Source organism: Scleropages formosus, chromosome 18 (genome assembly GCF_900964775.1).
Source record: "Scleropages formosus chromosome 18, fSclFor1.1, whole genome shotgun sequence".
Lineage (NCBI taxonomy): Eukaryota > Metazoa > Chordata > Actinopteri > Osteoglossiformes > Osteoglossidae > Scleropages > Scleropages formosus.
Window position 1 is genome coordinate 2530410 of NC_041823.1, and position 26139 is coordinate 2556548.

A 26139-nucleotide genomic window follows, 5' to 3' on the forward strand; every position below is an offset into this window, starting at 1 on the left:
AGAAGAATGCCAGCTTTTATTATTTTATTTTCTAACTGATTCGTAGTGAAATTAAGTCCGACTTGGACTAAGTCCAGTCGCCTCCAGGAGTCACATTTTTAAAATGTTAGGAGTTCAAAACCTGCCGTAAAAACAGACAATTTAGTCTTTTCAGCATCTCCTCTACACTGTGGGCTCCTTGGCTGTCAGCGAAAATACCGCGGTATGTTACCGCAGAGCAGATTCTCTTATGTCACCTGGAGCCGAAAGCCTTGCTCACTGGGCCCTGGGATTGGAGCTGGACTGGGAAGCGGCTCTAAGGCCAAAAACAGATAAAACAGTGGAGACGGAGCCAGGAGCAGGATGTCGAACAGCCCGATGGAACGTCGGCGGTCGTCACGTGGTTCCCGGCGACCGCCTACGGTCCCGCCGAAAAGGCTTCGCTTCCGTCCTCCCTGGCGCTCGGCCATCGAGCTGTTTTGAGGATGGCAGAGGGACGGGAGCGGGACGACTTTGGGCCTTTTCTGTCCGTTGCTTCTCTTAATGCATGTGGGCTGCGAGAGCTTCCTAGAAGCGGCGTTGTAAATACGCCCATTGATCGAGGAGCGCGGTCCTCAGATGATGCAGTGCTGAAGAACGGCTCGAGTAAATCTACCTGGACAGTAATCCAATCCCATTTTCAGGGCTCTTGGATCTTAGATAGGTGCTTTAAATCAAAAAGTTGTTTCGCTCCCTCCCTTTTTTCAGCTGTTTCCGAAAATACGGCCTCGTCAGGTCTCCATCAACACGAGTTGTTCATCAAAGTTGTTTTCACAATAAAAAAAGAGGGCGCCAGTAAGAGACAGACAGGTGTGCGTGAACTGACCAATCACGGGACTCCAGGGAAGCATTAACATATACGACCTGTTTCCCAGTCATACTAAGGGTTTGAAATGAATTAAAATGACAATTAAAAAAAAAAATCTATCTATCTATCTATCTATCCATCTATCTATCTATCTATCACAGTTTACAGGTCTACACTGTTACACAGGTGTGGTATTTATGGATGCGACCCCAATCCCTGACGCCGAAGCGAAGGAATGTTGACGTGGTGCTACTTTCCAGTCCCCGAATGCAATCCGATGCCGGAATGAAGACCGCAACCTATTCCACGCGCTCGCCGCGTTCCTCGGGTGCGGAGGTGTCCGTTGGCCATCCCGCGTGGGTGGAGCGCGAACCCTGATGCCGAGGGCAACCCCGCAGGATGGGGAGGGCTCCGGTGCCCGCAAGGTTGGTATATATGTGCACTCTGCAGGCTTTTAGCAGCGCGCCCTCATTTGTGGGTGTTATTTTTCACAAGGTCCTCAAAATGACAAAGTGACGGTGTGCAGACGCGGCACGGCGGCCCGGCGTGTGTTTACCTACTCGGATTCCTCGGTGAGAGGGGCGCGGGGGGCCTGCGGGGGGTCTGCTGGGGGCCTGCGGGCTGCGGCGCGTTCGTTCCCGATTAAACTCGGGACCGTCGCTCGTGACCGAGGTGTTTGTTTCTTTTCCACCTCCTGGAGGAAGGAGCACTTTGGAGGGAAACGGGACCATAATCCTCCCTTTGTTTATGGCAGTTCAGCTCGTACCCAGTAGCTCTGCGCGTGTGTGTGTGTGTGTGTGTGTGTGTGTGTGTGTGTGTGTGTGTGTGTGTGTGTGTGTGTGTATGCTTGTGTGAAAATTCCACACACCCCCCAACAGCACCAGCCTCGCGCTCCCGCACCGATCGGCCTCTCTGACCCATAATGAAGTGCCGGTGGAGACGGAGCGGAGGCGCTCGGCGGTGCTGGGTTCCCCCGCGTGGGATTCCCTGCCCCCCCACCCCACCCCTTTCCACCTGTAGCTCTATAACACTCTGAAGGGCCTTTCTGCCATAATCCCATCGAGAGCATCGTTTTTCTCCGCCTGACAGATTTGCGCAGTATGCTTTGATGACGGCCGGTAATCTTAGGCTTTGAGCTGAAGCGGCGAGGACATTAATCTCCTCCGGCTGAGCCCCACGCAGCTCGATTCGGGCTGCGAAAAAAGGAGGGAAAACCATCTCTTTCATTAAGAGGCGACGTGTCCTCGAGCCAGAACTGATTCGCACCTGAAACTTAATTTAAATTTAAACTGCATCTACTTATGGGGGGCCAGCAGGTGGCGTAGTGGTTGGAGTCATTGACCTGCAGTCCAGCAACCTGGTTTTGAATCCTCCTCCTCCTCGCTGCCTTGCCGTACCTTTCATATTGAATTTTGAAAGTAAAAAAAAAAAGGATTTTCAATGCTCTGTGGAAAAGCAGAATTAATTATTCATTGCAATGTTATGAATTTGTTAATATCCCCATTGAGAGCTGCATCACTTTCACATGTCATATTAATATTCTGTTCCATACAAGTGTGTGAAGTGCAGTCATACACACTACCAGCTCCAGCAGCGCACAAGTTACGATCCCCCCGTCACAAAACGACGAGCAATAAGTGCAGTAAACACGGTAAACGGAGGTATAGCTCAAGAAAAGCAGTGAATTGGCTTTGATTTGTAACTCGGTGCATGGGAATGCAAACGCACTCTTACAATCGAATGCAGCGCGAGAGGAAAAGCGCAATGTTTGCATTCCGTGGCTCAGGTGTTCATCTGTCAGACAGACTACAGAGGTGCGTGTAGGTGTGGGACTGCATGTGAGGGCCGCTAACGCGACCTTTCGCACCCTCCTCCAGTCCGGACCGTCCCGGGTCGCCCAGAGCGATGAGTGAGTTGTCACGCACCTCGGGCTCGCTTACTGCGGGACGTCGGGCCCAAGCGCTGCCCCTAAAACCCTAATCCCGTTTAGTCGCCATCTGTCACCTCTGGCGAGCAAAGGTCCAGCAGGTCTGCGTGTGTGCGCGTGTGTTTGTGTCCGATGGACTTTTGTATGGTTTGCTTTGTGTGTGTGTGTATTTATTTATTTATTTATCAGTTTATGTATTTCTTTCCTTACGTGGATGAGGGCGAAAAGCCTCGTAAGCAAAGCTCCGCTCACTGAAATTGCTGAGTCATGCTGTTCTATTGTCAGCGCATTTGGGGAAACAAAGTGCCTCTTGTTTCGGAATTACTTTTAATCACTTGGTTTCAATAATTCCCAGAATTAAAAAGAAGTACAGATGTCTTTGTAAAATTTCATGAGTGACATATAAGAGGTCTTTATATTAAAATAAATAAATAAGTGGAAGTAAAACGAGTTGCATGCACACCCATCGGGGGGGTTGGCGGCATTGGAAATAATCTCCGTTCTGAAAGTGAATACTTCTGAACTTTAATGGAACAAATTAGCTGGGTTCTGCCATAAGCGGAGGGGTGGGGTGCGGTGGGGGTGGGGGGGTCATAATTGCTCCTCTGTGGCGTGAGGGTTTCAGGGGAATCCGATCCACGCCGGGGGCCCACAATAAGAGCCCTCTGTGCTGCTGGGTATTCGTCTGGGACGGGCCGACTGGCTTGGGGGAAGTGTTCGCCACTTTCCCTCGTCCACACGGGGGGTCTGTCCCTCCGGGCCACGTCCTGTCCATCAGAACAGGAAGTCAGGTGTACAGACAGAAAGACAGAAAACACGTGATAAACATATTTCTGCAAAAAACTTATCTATCTATCTATCTATCCATCTCTGTCTGCCTGCCTGCCTGTCTGTCTATACAAATAAAATAACCAATAAAACAACTGCAACAATCAAACAAAAAAATTTACAAAGAGCTGCATAAAACTACTCTAAAAGCAAAAATAATAAAAATATTAAAAAAGGAAAAAAATTATCAAATATGATCAGAGAAAAAAAGAGAGCATGAAGAGATGTTTGTAAAAAAATTTTGGTCATGTTTCTTTTGGGCTGGATTCCAAGTGAGTAACAATAGGAATGAAGGAATGACTGAATGAATGAATGAATGAATGAATGAATGAATGAATGGATTAACAAACGAGCAAATAAGCTTTATGTGCAAAAAATAAAGAAAGATGAATCTTTGCAGCTTTAGAGAAGAGATTTGTAAGGCATCTAGAAGAGCGGTAACAATCATATCAGAGGTCACCACCTTTATGGAGCGTACCGCGGTATGCCTCTCGGCGGGCGCGTTGCTTATCGCAGGGAACAGCGAGGAGTTTGGGGAAGAACGAGGCCCGTTTTTATCTTTTTTCTGTTGAGTCATGGGGAAAAAAAAGCTGTTTTGGAAAATCGATGAATGAGCGCTCCGTGGCGCCGTCCGCTAAAGGAACATGTCATCTATTAAATGAATTGAGCCATTTCTTGAAGTTTATCAGGCCGAGCAGCGATCAGGTATCGGGTTTTAGGAGAGCTCTGACAGATGCTGCTCCTCGGCGACGTCAAGGTAGCGGATCGATAGAGATCATCATTCTGATGGGCTTTTATCTCTCCGGCTCTCCCGGGGACTTACATTATTTTCGACGTCAAATTCCAGGGGGTTCGTTTCGATCCCTGACAGTTATTTTCCGATACAAAGAGCCCTCTGAGTTCGTTTTTCTGCTCCATCCTCCTTTGGACACCAGGTGGCGGAGCGGTTGAGGACTCGGACCCTGCTGTTGGACGCTTGTGGAAGTTGCGTTCACTGTAAACTGGTTTGTCTGGAGTGACTTCTGGATGTTAGCTTTTCTCCAGGTGCTCTGGTTTCCTCCCACAGTCCAACAACATGTGTTTCAGGCCCACTGATGACTCTAAGTGGCCTCAGGTGTGTGTGTGTGTGTGGGTGTGAGTGTGGGTGTGATTGCCCTGTGATGGACTGGTCTCCCATCTAGGACTTACCCTGCCTCCTACCCTCGTCTTCCAGGAAAGGCTCCGGACCACCAGGACCCTGCACATAAAAAGTGAAGATTGATGAGTAGATTAATGGAGAGCTGGATTGTTTTAACACTACACTGTGTAGTCCAAACATGGTAAACTCTGTCATTTTACATGGATGAAAGTGTCTACGAAGCACGTTTGCTAGATGACTCTGAGGTTCAGGCCTCCAGACTTTCCCGTGTATCTGCACACGAGCTCCGATTATGATGTCCCTACTTGGTTTTACCCAATGTGACTGATGCCATTTTATATTTTACCAGTTTTTACCTTTACTTTTAGATTGCGCTGTATGTGATTGTCATTTGAAGGAAATGAGATGGCATCTTGAAAATGGTCCCAAATTATGATGCCTATGCCACTAGGATTATTATTATTATTATTATTATTATAAAGAAATTCCCAATGTGAAGTTTGTTCACTAAGCCACTGACACTTTACCGATTTATGCAACAGGGTAATTTTGGAAGGAGTGGACCTGGATACCTGGGTCTTTGGACTGTAAGGTGGTGCCTCTAACTACTGCGCCACCTGCTGCCCCCCAGTGAAATTGCAGATGAAATCCTTTCACTGTCATCTTTGGCTGAGCTGTCAGATCTCTGGATCCAAACCCCCGAGGTGTCAGTCTCAGCCCCCCCCCACCCCGTGATGACCCCCGAGGAGCCACGTCAAGGTCTGAGGAACCAAAGTCCACCTGTGTCGAGTGCGAACGCAGTGAGCTGTTTGTGCGCCACCTAGAGGAGGGTTCCAAACCCAGTTCTAGGGAGACACCAGCTGAACAGTGTTGGATGCAGAAAATAGAACTTCACGCTTAATAGTGGTCGGTGCCCCTGAACCTAAAACGTGATCATCGTAAAGTGTCCGAGTTCGTGGTATAAATCATATCGCTACGGTGCAAAAATGACACTGAGCTCAGAGAAACTGGTTCTCAGCCTGCAAGGAGGAAACAGATTTTCAGAGTTGAGCAAAAGGAAATTGTGAACGGCTGAATAATTTTAATTTTCATTAAAAAAAAAAACGTGCAGCGGATTTTTGCGGTTGTTTATATTTCCCAGCATCCCCCCGACTTCATGATGAATCATTTACACTTAAGTGTTACTTTTAAAGTTACAGTTTCCCCTTGCGTGTGTGTGTGTGTGTGTGTGTGTGTGTGTGTGTGTACTTTACTTCAGAATTATAATTCGTGTAATATTCCAGAAGATTCTATATGAGCATCATAATTGGTGCTGTGGACCAGGTCGATGTCAAGGTTGATAACAGCTCTCGTGAGATGAATTAACTGTTGCTTTTGGCTCAGAGGTGCGGAGATGGAGATGAATGGGGTTGAGAAGTTTGGTAGAACTTCCTCACACGCTGATCCAACAGCGCTCTGTTCATCACAACATCTCTTCTTGGAGTCCATTTGTCATTCATTGCTATGTGGCTGTGACCCCTCCCCCCCAAAAGGGGTGTATAATTGAGACTAAACAAAGTGCATCAGCAACAGGCGAAGAGCTTTAGACAGGGACACAGGATTATCAATACACGGCTTCAGTTTCTCGTACCACTATGTTGTTGGTTCACATCCCTCCAGTAGCTCCTATAGAAGTGACATTCAAATAGAAAATACATAGATAATCATAGCAGATGATGTTGGAGATCAGGAGAAAAGTAGCTGTGAAAGAGATGGGTTCAAGACCCTTCTTGAAGATGGGAGGGATTCAGCAGCTCTGAGGGACAAGGGGAGCCCATTCCACTAAACTACGGAGAAAACTGAGAATCAGTGGAATTTGGTTTTAGACCCAAGTGAGGAGACCTTGTTCAAACCAAGAGTACTTTACACTATTTACACTTGGCAGTGTGGATGAACTCCACCGCCTGGCCGGGACAGCTGTACCCCTGCTTCTCTAAATGGAAACTGTGCCCCACACAAGAGGGCTTGAACCCCACCCTGAGCGGAGGTAGATACCCCCACGTGGATGAGCGTTCAGGTTACCGTTTGTGTGGTTCTGTAGGACGTCACGCCCGCATGACTATTGAGCCCCCTCCCAACAAATTCTACAGAAGAATGAGACGCTGCTCATTTCAGAGAGGAATTTTTACACTTTGTCAGTCAACAGCATTCCTCTAGTTCCTGTGTGCTGAGTGTGAGAGGTAATAAAACGCGATTAACTCGGAGCAGAAGAACTCCGTGATCCGAATTTTCCATTACACGGCCGACCCTAATTTGCCCAAGAAATCTTTGGTTAATCAGAAATTAACCGAATGTCGGCGGATGGCGGGGGGTGCAACAGGAACGCCACTTTTTTGTTTTTGTTTTTTCAAGAACATCATCTGTTGCCTTCTGAGGCTGAGCAGCAGACGGAACGGTTCGTGTGTCTAGGTTCTTCAGGAACTCAGGAGCCCCGGACAGATGAAGGGCCCTGCTGCCGAGCGCCTTCGCGGCCACGTGCGCTGTGTGTGCGCTGTGTGCGCGCTGCCGCTTGTACACGCATGTTTGATGGGTGATGACCTCACACCCTAGAAGGTACAGTCAGTGGACCTGGATAAATTACAAACAAAAGCTGAATGACAAACTAAAGGAAATGGAAGCGTTGGCACAGCAAGTAGCGCGGCTGTTTCACAGCGCCTGGGTTGCACAAGAGCACTTGGGTTTGATCCCAACTCGGTCTGTGTGAAGTTTGCGTGTTCTCCCTGTGTCTGCGTGGGTTTCCTCCGGGTGCTCTGGTTTCCTCCCACAGTCCAAAGACATGCTGTTCCCCAATAGTGTGTGAGTGACAGAGAAAGAGAGTGTGCTCCACTGATGTATGGATGAGTGACCCAGTGTAAGTAGTGTATCTAGCAGTGTAAGTCACCGCGGTGAAAAAGGTGTGTGGGCTCATAACACTACATAGAGTTCATTGGAGAAGAGTGTCTGATAAATGTAAACAGTGTTTTGTTTTCACATCTCCATCTGAGCACTCTGTGGAATAAGTGACGACTTTTACAGATAGAGAAGGAGAAATTTATTAAATTGTTTATTTATTTTTTTATAAAATACATATATTTTATAATCCTTTTTATTATTTATAGATATATAATACAATATATATAATTTATATATTTATGTACTTACTTATTTAGCCAAAAACGGTTGGACACCGGTACGCAAAGGAGCCACACCCTCTGTATTCACGCAGCGTCGCCCCGCAGGATTTTGCTTCTCTTTTCCAAAATCAATAAGAGACTGAAAGGAGGAGATTGGACGACAATCCCAGCATCCAGAGCAATGAAAGGTACATTTCAGTCACATTATTTTTTATTCCTTTAAGTGAGTCTCTTCTCCAAAGTAGCTCTCAAAGTCAAGCAACTTACAGTGGTTTACCGGGGTAAATCAGCTGAGTACATTTCACCGCACCGGTTCAATCCATAAAAGTACCTTGAAGACCGGAACTACAGTAGGAGGTGGGATTCAAACCTCGCTCCTTTCGGGGTGACACACCACCTAGTGCTCCGAAGTCGGGTCAGACGTGAGGACCCCCAGCAATCAAAAAACAATGTATCTACAGCGAGCCCTGGAATAAAGAATACGGCTGAAGTTTGCGACTGCGCCCAATGCGGCGTTAGGCCTCCGACGTTCGAAGGGCGGTCGAGGACGACCGCAGCATCCCGAGAAGCGACGAGGGAAACTGTACGCGGCGACAAGCCCCCGACACCGAAAGCTCCTTTAAAACATCCGCACTTATTGATCTTATGCTAAGAACATTTGTGCTTGTCAAACAGGCCCCGGCGTTAAATATGGGAGCGGCGCCGGCGTCCCACGCTCAGAATGAGCAAGGAGATGCAAACGAGCGCAAGGGCTTCGCCGGCTGATTGGCAGCTCCGAGACCCCGCCTTCAAACATATCTCTTACATCTAGGGGATTAAGAGAATCATTATTCCTCTTAATCAATACCCCGAGCTGTTCTGGAAGGATTATGATTTTTTTAATCTTTTTTTTTCCCTCCCCACTCATCTGAAAATGCAGAAACACAGAGGCGCGGAGAAGCGGAACACAACGACGTTTCTATTTGAGACTCGAGGCATATTAAATCCGGGACTTAATCTGTTTTATGAAATGCTCCCCCGGCCGTCTCAATTAGTCTTTGTCTGATGAGGCGTGCGGAGGCATGGGAAAGCGCTGATCCCGGCAGCGCGGGCGGGTCAACGAGACGCACTTGGCCCCCGAGACGAAGACACTTGTGGAGCGCCGTTACTGTGATGTGTTCGCGGCCCCGGCGATGGGTGCTGGGCTTTCTGACGTCTGAACGGAAGGCCGGTCTGTCTAAGCAGGACTAACTAGGACTGAGGAGATCAGGGGAGCAGAGACTCTGATGAGCGTCATGTAGAGGGTAATAAACTGTACGCCAGCAGGGGGTGTAGTGGCTAGAGCTGTCACATAGCAGTCAGAAGGTTTCGGGGTTGAATCCCACCTTCAGTGCCCTAGATAGAGGAAGTTACCCCGAATTTACGGAGTAGAAATTACACCGCTGTGTAAACGTGTAAATCAGTGTAAGCAGCTTCGTGCACAAACCCGTGTATACGAGTACGTGATCATACTGAGAACTTTATCAGTCTGAGAAAAATGGCAGAACATGATTACTTACATAAGATGCGAACAAATAATGTTGTTGTACACTGGTAAAGTAAGGGTAAAGTAAAGGCAAGTAATAATCTTCATTATTCCTGTTTGGGGGGGTGCGGTGGCGCAGTGGGTTGGACCGGGTCTTGTTCTCCAGTGGGTCTGGGGTTCGAGTCCTGCTTGGGGTGCCTTGCAATGGACTGGCGTCCCGTCCTGGGTGTGTCCCCTCCCCCTCTGGCCTTACGCCCTGGGTTGGGTTCCGGCTCCCCGTGACCTCGTATGGGACAAGCGGTTCGGAAAATGTGTGTGTGTGTGTGTATTGCTGTTCGTTTGGACACAACAGAACATGGGCACTGAAAGTGATCATTTATTTGTGCGTCTATCTATCTATCTATCCTTTATTTATTTCTTTGCTTATCCTGCATTATTGTTATATCCTGAACCTATTATTAAACAATTCAGTTATTTTTTTAACCCCCCCCCCCCCCCCCCCCCGAGCCCCAGTTCTGTCCATTGAACAAGGATTCAGTTAAGACATTTCTTGCTCCCTGCTGCTCTCCAGTCCAGGCCCAGCACTCCCTGCCCGCCCCCCCGTGCCCTTACATAACTCCTCTCTAGGCAAGTATTTATGTGTGTATGGTCTGGCCCAGTGGGTGTTCTGTTTGACTACAACTTTTATTTCATGGGATTTTCCGCTCGTTGCTTTTTCATAATGCCGCCCATGAGATATGAAGATGCCGTCTGTCTGCGTGCGAGACAGATATAAAACCCAACCCGCGAGTGCGGGACGTGGACATCTGGTCTCCGTGTTCCTTGCAAGCGGGTGCGTTAACTATGCCGAACACGGGTGCAACAAAAACCCCGTCAGCGAACAATGTTCAGGTCTCGAACCCCACCCTGTCGGTTTTATTTACACTAAGGTAACACACAGTAGTGGCCCTGTCCATGACTGCCAAATTAAAGTTCACGTGTTGATTTTGACGGTTTTCGTTCAATAGTGCAGAGGTTAGAGCTGCTTCCTTTCCCAATGAAACTTATAGGTTTGAATCCCACACCCAGCTGTGGTACCCTTAAGGTATTTACCCTAACTGTTCCAGTAAAATTACCCAGCTGTATAAATTTGTAAGTAGCTTAACGCTGTATTTCAATTTGGAAAAAATGTGTCAGATAAATGAATAAATACAAGAACATAAAATGTGAGTTTAAAAAATGATGCAAAATAAACATGGAAACTATGCTCTGTATAAAACAAGCAATGATTCTGGTTATTGTTTAAAGCGTAACTGAAAATGTTATGATTTATCTTGTTATTTTTCTGCAAGGCAACTGTTTGGTTTGTACACTAAGCTCCTGACACTGATTTACCTGTTTCAACAACACGGTAATTTTTACTGAATCAGTTGAGGGTCGGGGGGGGGCATGGTGGGGTGATGGTGCAGTGGTGCAGTGGGTTTGACCGGGTCCTGCTCTCCGGGGGTCTGGGGTTTGAGTCCCGCTTGGGGTGCCTTGCGACGGACTGGCGTCCCGTCCTGGGTGTGTCCCCTCCCCCTCCGGCCTTACGCTCCGGCTCCCCGTGACCCAGTATGGGACAAGCGGTTCAGACGACGTGTGTGATGATGTGTGTGTTTAGGGTCAGTACTGTGATGAGGGACCCCAGAGTGTAAGGCTGCAGGGCTGTTGGTTAGAGGTGCTGCTTTGGGACTCAGAGGTTGCAGGTTCGAACGCTGTTTCTTGCTTTAATACCCTTGCTTAAGGCACTCGGCTCAAATTACTCAAACAAAAGCTACATGACCACATAAATGGGTGTAAAATCAGCGTTAGCTGCCTTGGAGGGAAGCGTCTGCTAACCGAATAAATGTGAATAGCAGAAAAAAGTTGTACAAGAGTCTGAGTCTTCCTTTTGTTAATGGCACCACGTGAAGGTATCGGCCGGGATGTTTACCAGGGTGAGGAACCAGTCCGACGTCCCTGTTTTCATCTGTGGGACATGTTTGCAGTTGTTACTGAAGGAAGCCACCCTCAGATGAGTCACATCACTCTCCGGCACAGCGGTTATAGACCCTGCGGCTCCTCATCCTCGTCGCGGGTCTCTACGAAGAGCGTTTTGGCCCCTGACGGGGGGTGCGTGGGTCGCACCTGGCCTCGGATCCACGTTGGCGAGACCTCCGTCTTTAAAGTCCAACGTCCACCCGGGGGGGAGGAGGAGCTCGCTCTCTCAGGGAACCCACACATCCGTTGGTGGTTTTGTGCTCAGCAGCCCCAGAGCGTCAGTCGGCACTTGGATATAGATCATATGAAGAGATTAATAACTGACAAGATGGCAAGATGTGATAAAACCTCCAGTTACACACATCCTGCGGCATCTGCGCTCAGGGCCACATTTTCTCATTTCAGAGACAGTTTTTCGGTGATATTTACTGTGTCGGTTCAGGGTAAGCACCTCGATCAAGGGCATTAAGAAGGATTGGGATTGGAACCCATGTCCTTCAGGTGTATGGCTCCAGCTCTAACCACTACGCCCCCTTGCGCTCGTCATTCACTGTACCATCGACGTGCTGAAAGAGGCGTGCTGTTGTTCAGCTACAGACGGCTCACTTTCTGAGAATGTGCCGGAAAACCGATTCCTGCACAGTAGGAAGTCGGAGTTATTTATGTACTTTTGTAACTCAGAATAACCCCCCCACCACCCCGATGACACGTGCTACTTCCATTCCCTCCGCTGCGCTCCTAACGGGCTTCGCCTTCATCCGCAGCCGAGCCACACGCGACATCCTCATTCTGGCTTCGAACCCTTTGCCAAAACAACCCTGAGACGTGGAGTCGGAGCAGCAGAGACCACAGAAGAGCAAACATAAGAGAGAGAGCGAATGAAAGACAAACACTGGGGTTCCACACTGGCCATCAAAATGAAATAGAAGACACGCTTCAGTATCGGCCTTGTCGCTCTTCCCTACGCGCACTTCTGTGTGCATTTACTGTGTTTTTTAAGCTCTACATTTCCGAACTTCGTGGGGCCGAATAGGAGCCAGACGAACCCTGGTAAATCTGTGTACAGCAGGAGCAAAAAAAAACGCATTTTGGTTTTATGACAATCCGTCTCCCTAGTCATACTCCGTAGGAAGTAGGCCGGCGACACATGGTGAACACACCTCGATTCCCACGGCAGCTTCGACGACTTGAAGCGACGGAAGCGTACGAATGGCTTACGGAAAGAGCGTGAACAAACTGCAGTAAAAAACTCGGCGGATCCATAACGGCGTCGGACTCCGTTCGGGACAGCGGGATCCTGAATTATTCAACGATACACACGTCACCACGGTGACCGGAAAACCCATTCGAGCGGCGACTCCGCTCGTGAATCTCCCGCACCCTCCGTCAGAACTGTCAGAACATTCCGGAATGTGTCCTGCCCCGCGCCTTGTTTAGGGTTTTAATTTCCCACATAGATTTTTGTTCATCGGATCGTGACCCAACTCTTCAGCTTTATTGCCCCTCTTTATTAAACTGCAAAGAAAGCAATGGCCGTGTAACGATCTTGCACCGGCGCAATAAAATGTCAACTGTCTCTCCGACGGATAAATATTCTCATCGTTATCGAGCGCCGCGTTTCGTTTCCTGCGTTCGCTTAAATTATTAAGTGTACAGGGGGCGCTTCGAGTCGCATGCGCTTGTTATTCCTCCAAAGGTCAGAAAGTCGGTCAGGTGCGCGGGGCCTCCGGTCGATCTCTGGTTATTAGTTACGTAAGTACGGCGCTCGATCCGAGGCTGTGGCGTCGCGGAGGGGGCGTCCCGCCGCCCGCCATTAGGGGACGATAACGTTCAGCGCTCCTTTAGCACGCCGCTCCACGCGAGAAAATCACTCCTCGGTTAATTACTGTTCCAATTGGTGCGAATGGAGAGGCCCAGGCGGCCCGTTCGATAAGAGGCGCGACGCCTCCCCATTACCTATAAATGAATTATAAAAGCGATGTTGCGGGAAAGAGGCGAACTCTGAGAATAGGAAGCGAACACGGCCATACGTAATCCACTCGCAGTTGTCAGGGCCAGACCTCCCACCACGTGGGCTCACTTAAAAACACGGAATGTCCTCCATCGGCTCGATTAGGACTCATCGTTGTAGCATTTCCAGGTTGGAAAGCGGACAGAAGGAATGGGTTGGTGTCTGGAGCGTATTGGCCAGCGGTGTGGCGTTTCTCTTGTCTTGTCTTGCCTAGCATGGGGGCAGCTAGTAGTGTAGTGGTTGGAGCTGCTGCCCTTGGATCCAAAGGTCATGGGGTCAGTCTCCAGCTATAGTACCCTTGAGCAAGGTACTTACCCTAGTTTGCTCCAGTAAAATTGCCCAGCTGTGTAAATGGGCAAATAACTGTAAGGGGGGTCGTTCTGGGTCTCCACAGAGGACGTGAGAGGTTTTCTATGCTTTAAGGTCACACGGATGGGGGTCACGAGTTGGACTGACGTCCCTGTAGGTCCAGCGTTGGTCCCGCCGGCTCCCCTGTCGGTCCTCCTCCGCATCGACTCGCACCCCGGCCTTGTGACCGCAGAGGAAACCGCAAAGGGTTGTTTGAAACAGAGCGCGCGTCTCTGTGCGTCTGTGTGTAACCGGACGCCGCACGAACCCGAGGCTACGAGGATACACTTTCCCTGGGTCCAACGCACGGCTCCCGCACCCAGAGGCCCCTCGGAAACAGGCGTCGTCCGGCCTTTTGCGTTACTGCCCGGCGCAGTGCGTTCCTCCTCATCCTCGCGATCGCGTGCTCCAAGTGTCATACCGTCATCATTTCCAAAATACTAGACACAATTCGGGCATTCGGGAATTTTCCAGGGACACGGGGGTTCATCCATTCAGCTCACCTCCATCGCTGTGAACATTTCCGTGCTCTTCTGTCACACTACTGAAATTTTTATTAATTTCTTTGCTGCTTCCTTTGTTAGGAATCAGTGATCAACTTCTGCAGTGATTTACTGATTTATGGAGCAGGGTAATTTTTACCACAACCCTTGAGGTGAAGAGCTGTGGTCGGGGCTACTCAAATATGTGACTTAACGGTTGAAAGACAGGGGCTCTAACCGCGATGCCACCTGCTGCTTGTTTTTATTATGTCATGCGATTCATTTATTTGACACCTTTCTCCAAACTTGCATACAGTGTTAAGTAAGAGGCCTACAGTGACTGATCCATTGATACAGCAGGGTAATTTTTACGGTATCAACCTAGGGTGAGTAATGTCCCATTTTTAATCCGATTACTTAAGTCGTGCAGTTTCCACAAAGGCCTCCGCCAGAACGTCTTTCTAAAGCCGTCTTTCTCATCGTACCGGTGCCCTGCGGGTCACGATCTCGTAGTGAGGGCGTTTACTCGTGTTGGACGGAGGGCCGCAGCAGAGCCATGTGGGACCCCTGGCCGCGACACCCAACCGCTCAGCAAACCCAAATCTACCCGGTGCTGGAATTTTAAAACGGCTCTTCCACTCTAATCAGGTTAATGTGACAACGAGCCACCGGCAGAACACGTAACACACACTAACGTATCCCTTTCCAGTTTAATGTGTAACACACCTCGGCTTAATTATGACTAGGTGCGTTTCCAGCCGCCGAACCGGACGGGCCGAGGGAGCGGGACGCCGGCTGGGTGTTGTTTTACTTCCCCTCGTCCAAGGAGTGTTGAGTCATCGCTTCGCCGTTTTCCTCTGCGTTTCATTTTCGGCCACTGAGCCGTTGCCACGGTTTGTCTTGTGTCCTAGCGCTCAGCGCGCAACACCCACACACACACACACACACACACACACACACACACACACACACACACACACACACACCAGACCCCTTTGCACACCTTGTCCTTTTACAAACCCACGACTGCATGTCCTCAGGTGCAACCTTCCCTCATTTTGACGCCCCCCTTCTACTCTCAGTTCCCCAAATCCTGCTTGGCTGCGTCGGCTCTGCGTGTTTCTGTAATCTTTGTAAGCGCGTAAAAAAGTCCGCCATCATCACGAGGGCCGAAGGTATCCGTTACATAACAATCACGTCATATCGGTGCGGGTGACGCTTGATACACATCTGTGTTTTGATTGAGCGCGCACTAAATTGTTCATTTCCAACGCGGGCCGCTTTGATGCCGGAGCAGTTTGAGATGCTCGCCGATGAAGAAAGGGGCCGGCGGTGCGGCGGCGGGGGTTGGGGTGGGGGGGCAGCTCACATTTCAGCATCATAAATAAATCATTGTAACCCCATATTTCTGCGACTGCTTTCATTTGGTTTTTGTCTGAAAATCACAAGCGGGTGACAAACATCATTATCGCTGACTGCCTCTCGGCTCTTCCCCCCCCCGTGTTGGAACTGCTCCGCTCACTCAGATGGTTCTATCCGGGGGACGCGGCCCCGGATGCGACGACCGCCTCACATCACTTCGCTTGCCTCTGTCGGGCCTCTGCGAAGCCCGTCCACTCGCTGCTTGTCCGACTGTTACATATCAGCCTGCTCTGGTTTCGCATTAATTATGTCTTTTTGCAAAATGCTCCTTTCTTGCACAGCTGGTTTAAAATAATTTTTCCATCATATACAGAAAAACACAACTAAATACATTATAAACCGCTATTACTGTGTTGTATCTACATATATAGTTAGAATTGTAATGGCTGCGAAATATAACTTTTTGAATAGCATATTAATATTCTATACTCCCCATGATGGTATAAATTTGTGGTTAATTCTGTCACTTTGTTTGGACTTTGGACTGATCCTGGGTTTGAATCTCGCCCTTGTTGCAATGGCACACATCAATTTAAAAAAAAAAAAAAAACAAAATTTTTCATTGACCTACAATATAGAGAAATCAAAGAACTAAATACATCACAAACTGCTATATTATAGATATGTAAATTTGTACAGTAAAAACTGTAATACTCATGTGTTGAGGGCTAATAATCTGTACTCATTAATTATTAATATTACACACCCCCATCAGTGTTTACGATATACTTGCACAGCCTTCCGCTTCCAACAGTGCAACATTTGGAGCCGTTGTGTTGTGTTGTACCTGAAGGTCATTAGTTCAAACATCACACCTGCTCTAGAAGCCTAGATCAAGATACTTACCCTGAGTGCATAGAATAAAAATTACCGTCCAGTGTAAATGTGTAAGTCTGTGTAAATACCTTACATTGTGAGTCCTTTGGGAAAAAGTCAGGTAATAAGTGACCCTGCTTTGGGAATGGTGTACACCGTACAGCCCACGAAGTGTAGTAAACAGGGTTCAAATCCCAGCTCCAGCTGTACTACCCTTGAGCAAGGTACTTACCCTGAAGATGTTCTGGTAAAATTACCCATCTGTAAAGATGAATAAATAACTGAAAGTCTCTTTGGAGGGAAACATCAGCTGAGCGTAAATGAAAGGCACTGAATTGGCGTTGATTCATAACTCAGCACTTTAAAATGCTTCCTTCCAATTTTATAAAGTAATGCAACAGCAGTGAAAAAAACTGCAACTGTGAGCGTTAATATTATATTAATATTGCTTATTTAATCAGCGTTTAAAACACAGGTGCCCTCGAATACTGTCGTTTTTACAGCTGTTACCTTGTACTCTGCATGTTGTTAGTCCCACTTCCTGCTGTAGTTCTCAGTGGTACTTGTCATGAATTGAGACAGTAAAAATTACCCTGCGGACATTCCTTGTCCAGCACTGGAGGTCATGTTGGACAAAGGGGTTAGATAAACGGAGGTTTGTTTGTAGTTCCGAAGAGCCCTGGTTCAAATTCAGACGACGTATTTTGCGCTTACGACTAAGGTCTGTGCCTTTCTTTATTGCAGGAACCCGTCCACAATTTGCGAACAAATGCGCGAGAAAACATGCGGCACACGACACGGTAACTCGGCCACGGACGGTCCCAAGCCCGGCTGAGAAACGAGGTGGGTTGGGCGTAGGGATAGCTACCTCACATCGTAAAAACTTCGCCAGCTACAGAAACGCCAGCAAGGAAACATCGTGCCATCTCAGCTCTTGGAGAGGATGGATCTTCCACAAGCAGACCTTTTTTTTTTCCTTATTAACTCCAGTTAAAAAAATAGAACGACTATACAAATACCCAACTGGACATTTACAAACAAAACAACCACAATACAGCTCAATATACTCAAAAAACAACATTATACAAATAAAGTTCAATCAATAATCACCAAATCAAACACTAAAAACCGGTTAAAACATCAGACACCAATCAAGACAACTTTGTTTCAACGCATCACAATCATCGTCCGACTACTAAAAATTCCACAGCTGATACCTTCAAAAGCACAATTGCACAATATCAGTTCTCCAAGAAATCATCGGACTCCAACAAAGCACTCATGACACAACGATAAAACATTATCAATAAACAACAACACTCTAAAAGAGTATTAAACATCAACAATACTGAAACTTCAAGAAAATCCAACTAAAATCACATATTAAACAATCGTTCCAAGCAATAGTCCCCCTCCTTCCCAGCTCCCAAGTGGGACCCCTCGCTGGAGCCTGAAAAACTGAAAACTTCCACAAGAAGACGTATGGCGCCTGATGGGGTCAGCCGGATGACTCTGGAAGCCGTCGGGCCGACACCCCTTCTTTCATCCAAGACGCTCAAGATCGGTACTTGGAACATTAGAACGATGGACGAAACACATCACAAGTGGCAGCGGAAGCGAGGACCTACCAACTTGCCCAACTAGGGAACCCCCAGGGAAGGAGAAAAATGGGACGATCGCGAGAACGCCTGGCGTAGGGATCTTGAAGCTGACACCAGGATGCTGGGATACACCTGGAGAAGAAGACGGAGATGGAGACGACGGAGAAGAAAGCGCAAGACAGAGACGCCTGGTGAGCCTTTGTTGGCGGCCTACGTCCCAGGAGGGGTGGAAGGCAATGAGACTGATGATGACACAACACGGTACCGTGATTCAAAAACAAGGAGAACAGGAACAGCAGTAGCTAAAAAACCCCCCACGATATATCGATATCATAAAACCGGCCCACGTTTCCTATTGGTCTGTCGTCTCTGTAATCGACACAGAGTTGAAAACAGTACAGTTCCTAAGTAATTTATACCCCGCTGCGAGGCCTTCCTACACGTGCAATTTTACGAGTCCTGCCTTCGCCAAGCCGTAATTATGTTGAAGTTCCGAATTACACGACTTGCGTTTCATTAAGAAAAAAAATGTTTGATTATTGTATAATTAGATATATAAGCTCTACACCTACATTTAACGAAGCCTCCTCATAGTGCCGCTACGAAGATGAAGAGGCGTTTCTCAATACGGCTTCAGCTAGTAACTCCGGCTGAATGTGGTAATCATAGTGTTTGGTGCTTTTTCTGCATTTTAACGTAAGAAAATAAAAACGCGATGGTCGGAGTTAAGCTGGAAAGAGATAAAAGACGGAAGAAAATTAAACTCACTACTTTGTCTCATAGAATAAATAAAATGCGACATTTATAGTTCGTTTACGTGGCGCTTTTTTGCCAAAACGTCATTCTACATTAAGCTACTTACACTGATTGACCCATTTATATACCGGGGTAATTTTTACCGTATCATTTCAGGGTAAGTATCTTAATCGATGGTGGCACAGCAGCAGCAGCTCTTGCCACTACACCCCCTGCTGGTGTAACTTGGTTTTTGGAGGGAAGGATTCTCTTCTGAAGATAATGTTGGTGTTTGTGTGGTGTGTGTGTGGGTATTTGCGGGGGGGAGCTCATAGTATTTTTATTGAAATGAACACCCAGTTGAGCACTGTGTAGCTCAGTACCGTGGTCCTCACCCAGCTCTCTCTCTCTCTCTCTCTCTCTCTCTTGCTCTGTCCTGCAGCCTCCTTCCAGACGTCTCGTTCCCGGAGCACTTGTAAACAAGCGTTCATAAGCAGTTACGTGACTTTGGAAATGCACCGCTTTCTGTGGCGCACGGGGTCACGGCCCTTTTCCTGCTGGCGATACGAAGTGCCCCAATGTTACGTTCGCTGTAAATATAAAATTAAGCTGTCCGTCATCTCGGCTATCTCGTCTATCTTAAGTGGCCGTACCCTGTTACCGAGGGCTCTTACATTTCAGACGCCCGCAATCCAATACAGGTTTGAGAAATTGCCCTCCGTCATACAGCCCGTCGGTGCGACAGCTGCGGGGGGTGCGGGGGTGCGGGGGTACGTGGGACAGCGGCGCGGCGGAGCGTCGTGCACCGAGATGACGTGTATTGAATAATCTTTCGGTCCAGAGAGTAACATGAGAGTCAAACAAGTTCCCTCATCACGCGTCGCTACGATGGAGCTCTAAGATCCCTTCGAACCTCAGGCCTCACTTTATTCCATTTGTTTTCCATTCCCGTCGGGTAACATTTTTCTGAATTTGTCATTGCGCTGAAATCCGGTTTCGGCCGCAGGTGAGTCCCGGGACTGTTTCGGTGGCTTCCAGGGTCATTATTAGTATATTAAAAAGATCTTTGTATTATTCTCGCATAACAATGTCCTTGTTATTATATTTCTCTTATGCTTTTCTCCAAAGCAGCTTACAATTATTTCTCCATTTATACAGCTGGGTAATTTTACTGGAGCAATTCAGAGTAAGTACCTTGATCAAGGGTATTACAGCCAGAGGTGGGAATCAAAGCTACGCGTCCAAAGTCAATAGCTGTAACCCCTGTGGTACCAGCTGTCTGTTATTATTATTATTATTATTATTATTATTATTATTATTATTTGTCTGACACTTTTCTCCAAGGCAATTTGCACTGATTTACTCATGAAACAACACTGTAATTTTACTGCATCAGTGCAGGGTAAGTACCTGGATCAAGGGTCTGTTGCAAACCTGGGGTTTTAAGGTCTTCAGCCGCCCTGTTCCTGCTGTGACAACACCTGCCGCCCACACATACACACACAGCTAGAACAAAATGTGAATAATACACACACACACACACATTTTCAGAACCGCTTGTCCCATACGGGGTCACGGGGAACCGGAGCCTACCCGGCAACACAGGGCGTAAGGCTGGAGAGAGGGAGGGGACACACCCAGGACGGGACGCCAGTCCGTCGCAAGGCACCCCAAGCGGGACTTGAACCCCAGACCCACCGGAGAGCAGGACTGCGGTCCAACCCACTGCGCCACCGCGCCCCTCTGCTGTGAATAATACATATGACTTAATTTTTTCATACACTTAGAGGTAAAAATAAAATTACATGCTCTCCTCAAACTCTAATTCAGTGCCGAATATTGATAGTTTCATGTTCCCGTTGCTGATGTCAGACACCCAGGAAGACCAGGCACTGCACTCACCTTCGACTCACGTTTACCGCTGTAAACACCGTGAACGTGAGTTGAATTAAGGCGTCCTGCTTGCTCTCGATGCTCTTTAGCGAAAACTGTCGGCTTGGAGCGCAAACACAGGTCATATTCACTCCGCTGCAGACAGAAACAAGTAAAGAAAAAGAAATTAAAAATAAGTAAATTTACGGGGAAATGTTCACACGTTTCAAAATTCCTACCTCGACATGAAGAGTTCTAATAACTAGTAAATTCAATAAGAATACTTCTGCCAAAAAGAACACAAATATAGGGACTTTAATTTTTATTCACAAATGATATGCTCAGTCAGACCACGTTTAGAGGAGGTCAGGGGACAGTACGTTTCGGCGAGGAAAAAATGGTCAAGTTTTATGTAGATCCCTGAATTGCACCTATAACCAAATACATCCTATGTTGCCCCATTAATAATTAGATTGATCTTTGCAGTTTCAAAGCCTCCAATTCCCCAAGATTACTGGAGAAAGTGGGCGGCAAATTCTCCCGTGCAGCATCCGTGACCCCGAACGGGGGGCTTCCTCACACACATAAGTGGGTATTAAATGGATGTAATTGACAGTGATCTCGCGTGACACCGTGATCATCCAGGCCTCCAACCAGGCATCATAATGGGCCCGAGTTGCATTTGCATGAGGGAATATAATCAATCTTGGAGGAGCGGAGGTGTGGGGGGGGGGTGATAGGAGACATCTGAGTTATGAGCTTTAGCCACAGATTAAAAGACTAACCACTGATGTGCTTTGCATTTTTCTTCTTGTCAAAAGATTCAAAGGCTTTTTCCTCCCTCTGTCAGTGAGATTGAATCGTCCCCATATACATTATATATATATATATATATATATATATGGAGATTCTTTTACATATAATGTGTGTATATATGTATACATAAATTTAAATATTTATCTGCACATACACTAATCTACATACTATTGTGAGATTTAATCGTCTCCATATATACTGGTAGAAACTAAGATAATAGTATTTAAAAAATATATATGGATATATTTTTGATATTTTTTAATTATTATATTATTACACTTCAATTTTCACTTTAGGTGAACGTGTTAGTTGGACTCTTGGACTCTCAAGGCTCCACTGATTGTGACAATATTGCTGTCTCTGCGGTGGAATCCAAGAGCAGTGCTCCAACACGGAGGGCGCTGACCCCATCCCTGAAGAAAAGGTTACCGTGTTCCGTCTTCCTCCTCCTCCGCATCTTCAGGAGTTCATTATTTAAAGGGCTTTTTTTTTCCATTTAAAAAAGAGTAATCACAGGTCCCTTAAAATACTTTCCTGGACTACACCCCAGACACACACACACACACACACACACACACACACACACACACACACACACACACTCATACAAATTATGACTAGTACTAGTATCACTTTGATTACAGTAAAATTGATGGGTCTTCATGGGTTGTTCATTCTTTTCAAACATAATTCACATAATTCACCAATTAATATGTAATTTTAGCAATTGAGTGCTTTTTCTCACATATTCAGCAGGTTCTTTCTGGGGCTTAAAATATAAAGCTGTAGACTTCAGTTTGTCTCTTTATCCACCAATAGGTCAAACAGTCCTATATATGTATATATATATATATATATATATATAGGGGAAAAGTCGCAAAATGAAACCAAAAATGTCTCAAAAAAATGAGCTTAATGCAAAGTGATTTTCAGCATCCAACTGTCAATGCGTCAGGTAACAATATTTTTTGCAAAAACAGAATAAGGAGGAATTCCAGGTTCCACACTCTCATTAAGATCATCAACCATCAATACAAAGAAAACAATTTTAAAATTCATTTAAAAAAAAAAATTCAAGTTTAAAAAATCCACAGATATGGTGACCGGTCACAGTCATGACCCCACCTCATTAGTCCGTCTACCGCCATTGGCCGTTGAGCATGTATGTGGGCGTGTCACGGCCTTCAAGGAAACCCATGCGCCGCATCAGCTGAACATCCCTCCAGATCACCCCTGTCGAATCGAGTGTCCTACATTTGTTAAATCTCGGCGTTCTCAGCTGATGTGATCCCTCCCGCGAGGAGGACCTTCTCCGTGTTTGCATATTGATCAGGGGCGTAAATGACCTGCAGAACTAATCCATTTCAGGTTTGCACTTGACAGATGATTTTCGGCAAGGTGACCTCAGCCTCGCCGCTGGCTGCGCCGTGAAAGCTAACATCGTAATTTATGTAGAACCGTAGGCCGAGTTTGCTCATGGCAGGAAGTCTTGGGCGAGGTCGGGGCGAGCTGCAAACCTCACGTGGGTCTTCTCCGGGGTCGAAGACATGGAGGAGGCCTCTTTCGTTCCGGACGAGGGCTGACTTACACGTGTTACCTTAGACGGTGGCGTCTGAACAAGATGCTCAGTCTGCAAAGTTTCTCCTCCAGTAAGATGTTGATGTGCTTCGCTGTGAGCGGCTGGAGAGAATTCCGATGGAACCGTGCGAGACTCCGTTATCACCCCTGCATGACCGCTCTCGTCGAGGACCGCCGGGAAGAGCAGATGCACTGCGACATTTTCATCCACCCTTGACTGTCACTCTGCTTCATAGGAAACTTCACCTTTAACAATATTTTGATGGCGATTTTTTTCCCAGTGTTGAACATGGGAATCTGTTTTTTTTCGACACAGTTAAGTCGTTTGCATGTTTTCTGTGCGCATCACTTGTTTGGGGATGACATCTGTGTGAGTGATACCTTCAAGTGCACTTTCACTGTGGTATATTTCACGTGACATATGTGTATGACATAACCCTGATAATTATTAATGTTTAGAGCAATTAGCTGATCCTCCCAAATACCCAACACTAGAGCTCTCTCAAAATATGCGGGGGCCACTGTGACTCCGATATTCTTTGCAAATTCAAATGCAATCATGAGTAAAAAAAAAAAAAAAAAAGAAAATCTCTTTTTAACCATCAATAAGAACATAACACTCTAAGTCACCTTAGGAGACCGATAGAGAGAAAAAACAGTTACTGAAAAGTATGGGAACAAAAAATGCGTCATGGATAAGGTTACAGCTCCAATTCCATCGACACGAGGAGCAAACGTGCAGTGTTTCCAGTAAATGTAAGCAGAAAAAGTAAAATTACATAATGTGTTCCCGAGCAGGATGCAGGAGGTGAAAAAGGCTCTTTGTACCTGTCCTGAATGCGAGGCTCCTGAACGCACCCAACTGCTCTGCTCAATGACAAATGGCCTCGGCTAAGTTTTGCACATACGCTCGGATAAAGTTTATCTTTGGCTCGTGCGAGGCTGCCAACAATCTGTCCGGGCTGCTTTAATCCCCCCCCCCCCCCGACAACTCGAGGCCCGTTCCAGTTTGGGGTGTTGATTTAAGTCAGGCTGGAAATGTTTTGACACACATCTGAAAGGCGCGGAAAGGCGAGCCCTGTGCGTCCCTCCCTGCGCCGGGGCTCTTGGTGGAGCGCCGCATCGGCCCGACTCGATGGCGTGATAAACTAAGAACCCAAGCGTGGCGTAATCAGCCCAATTAGATGTCACAGGTACGGTATGCGGGTGGAGGCAAAGCCCCACCCCTTTCCAGAGAGCAAAGCCACGCCCCCCAATCACAGCCCACCCCCGCTGAGACCAGACGCTGCTGTGTAAACACTATTGATGATCTTCAGGATCTCGTTACAGCAGCCCTGTGTCACTCCTAACAGCCAATTCTTTGCAGGAGGGGTGCGAGTGGGAGGGGGGGGGGGGGTTGGGGCCTAGCAAGTCTGCTCTCTGGAGAGTTCCCCGGGGGGTGGAGTCTGAGTGAGGGCCTTGGCATCTATGGCATCAGTATGGAGGGTCTGATTTGAGCTTAAAGATTTTTGTGGATTTTTATGGGTACAATGGATGAGCAGCATTTTTTTTGGTTTACATTTATTCATTTATCAGATGTTTTTGTCCAAAGCAACTTCCAATGAACTCTATGTAGTCTTACTATCAGCCTACACACCTTATTCACCGCGGTGACTTACACTGCTAGATACACTACTTACACTGGGTAACTCATCCATACATTAGTGGAACACACACACTCTCTCTGTCACTCACACACTATGGGTGAACCTGAACAGCATGTCTTTGGAGTATGGGAGGAAACCAGAGCACCCGGAGGAAACCCATGCAGACACAGGGAGAACATGCAAACTCCACACAGACTGAGCGGGGATCACCCAGCCGCTATGAGATAGCAGTGCTACTCACTGTGCCACCATCTCGCCCATTGCCTTTCAACATTCAGGTACTTTCAACTATTTACCTATTTATACAGCTGGGTAATTTTTAGGGTAAGTACCTTGCTCATGGATACTACAGCTGGAGGTGGGAATCAAACCTGCAACCTTCGTAAAGGCAGCAGCTCTAACTACTACAGAACTAGTTGTCCTCGTCTCCCTCCCTCTTTGTGCATCTGGTAATTGTAGGTAACGCAAAGTAATCTGCGGAACTACTGCCCCCCCACTTGACGCTGTCATACCTGGCTCTCCATTGACCTATCAGGGCACATTGCCAAGTGGATCTGCGTCGAGGAAACGTTGAGAACGAACCGGGTCGCGTATCACATTGCAGCAGCGGGGGACGCGAGTGCGACGCTCTTCCTCCCTTTCTTGTGCCGACACCCTGCAAACGCGTCGGTCTCCATTCCGCTCGGTTTTTCCATTTCGGGCTGCGAGGGGTTCAGGGCGACGGGCTGCCGCTGCTCGATAACCAACCTCAGCCGGGAGGCGGGTGTCTTCTGTACCGTACATGACGCACCTGCTTGTCACGCTAATAATGAATATATATACGAAGGGCGTAACGTTTGTTGGTCCCGACGTGCAGCCCAACGCACTCAAAGGCCTCAGGGACCCCAAGAAAGAACACTTAAGGACATAAGTGCACGCCGCCTTCCCCGGGATTAAACATTCATAAAACGTATTGAATCAGTGCCGAAAATCCCCAAAAACACGCAGTTTGATGAGGGTGGGATTATGAGCGCCGCCCTGGCTGTCGATACGAGGCACTGCGGTGTCGCGTTCACTGCGTGTGTTAATACTGCGCTATTGGGCCCATCAGCTCATTGTTTGGAATGTAAATGATGCTGCCGATGTCTCCAGTGACTGATGGCTTAAATTCCAATTAATCAATGGCTTCATCAGTTTACTAATTCGGATCAAATATCCCCCGAGCGCATGCTCTTCTTTCAGCGGCGCTGCGAGAAATAAACGTTTTGGAAGTAATTTGCAGCAACGTCTGATAGACACCAACAAGCCTCGCAGGAGCCGTCCGGGTTCATGTATTCATGTGTGAGATGGGGGGCAAATGCAGTGTCTCTCAGCCGTCCAATCACGTGCCGGCACACCCCGACCCGCCTCCTCATATAAAGTTGTCAAAAATTAAGACGGCTGGAAGGCGATCTAGCGCT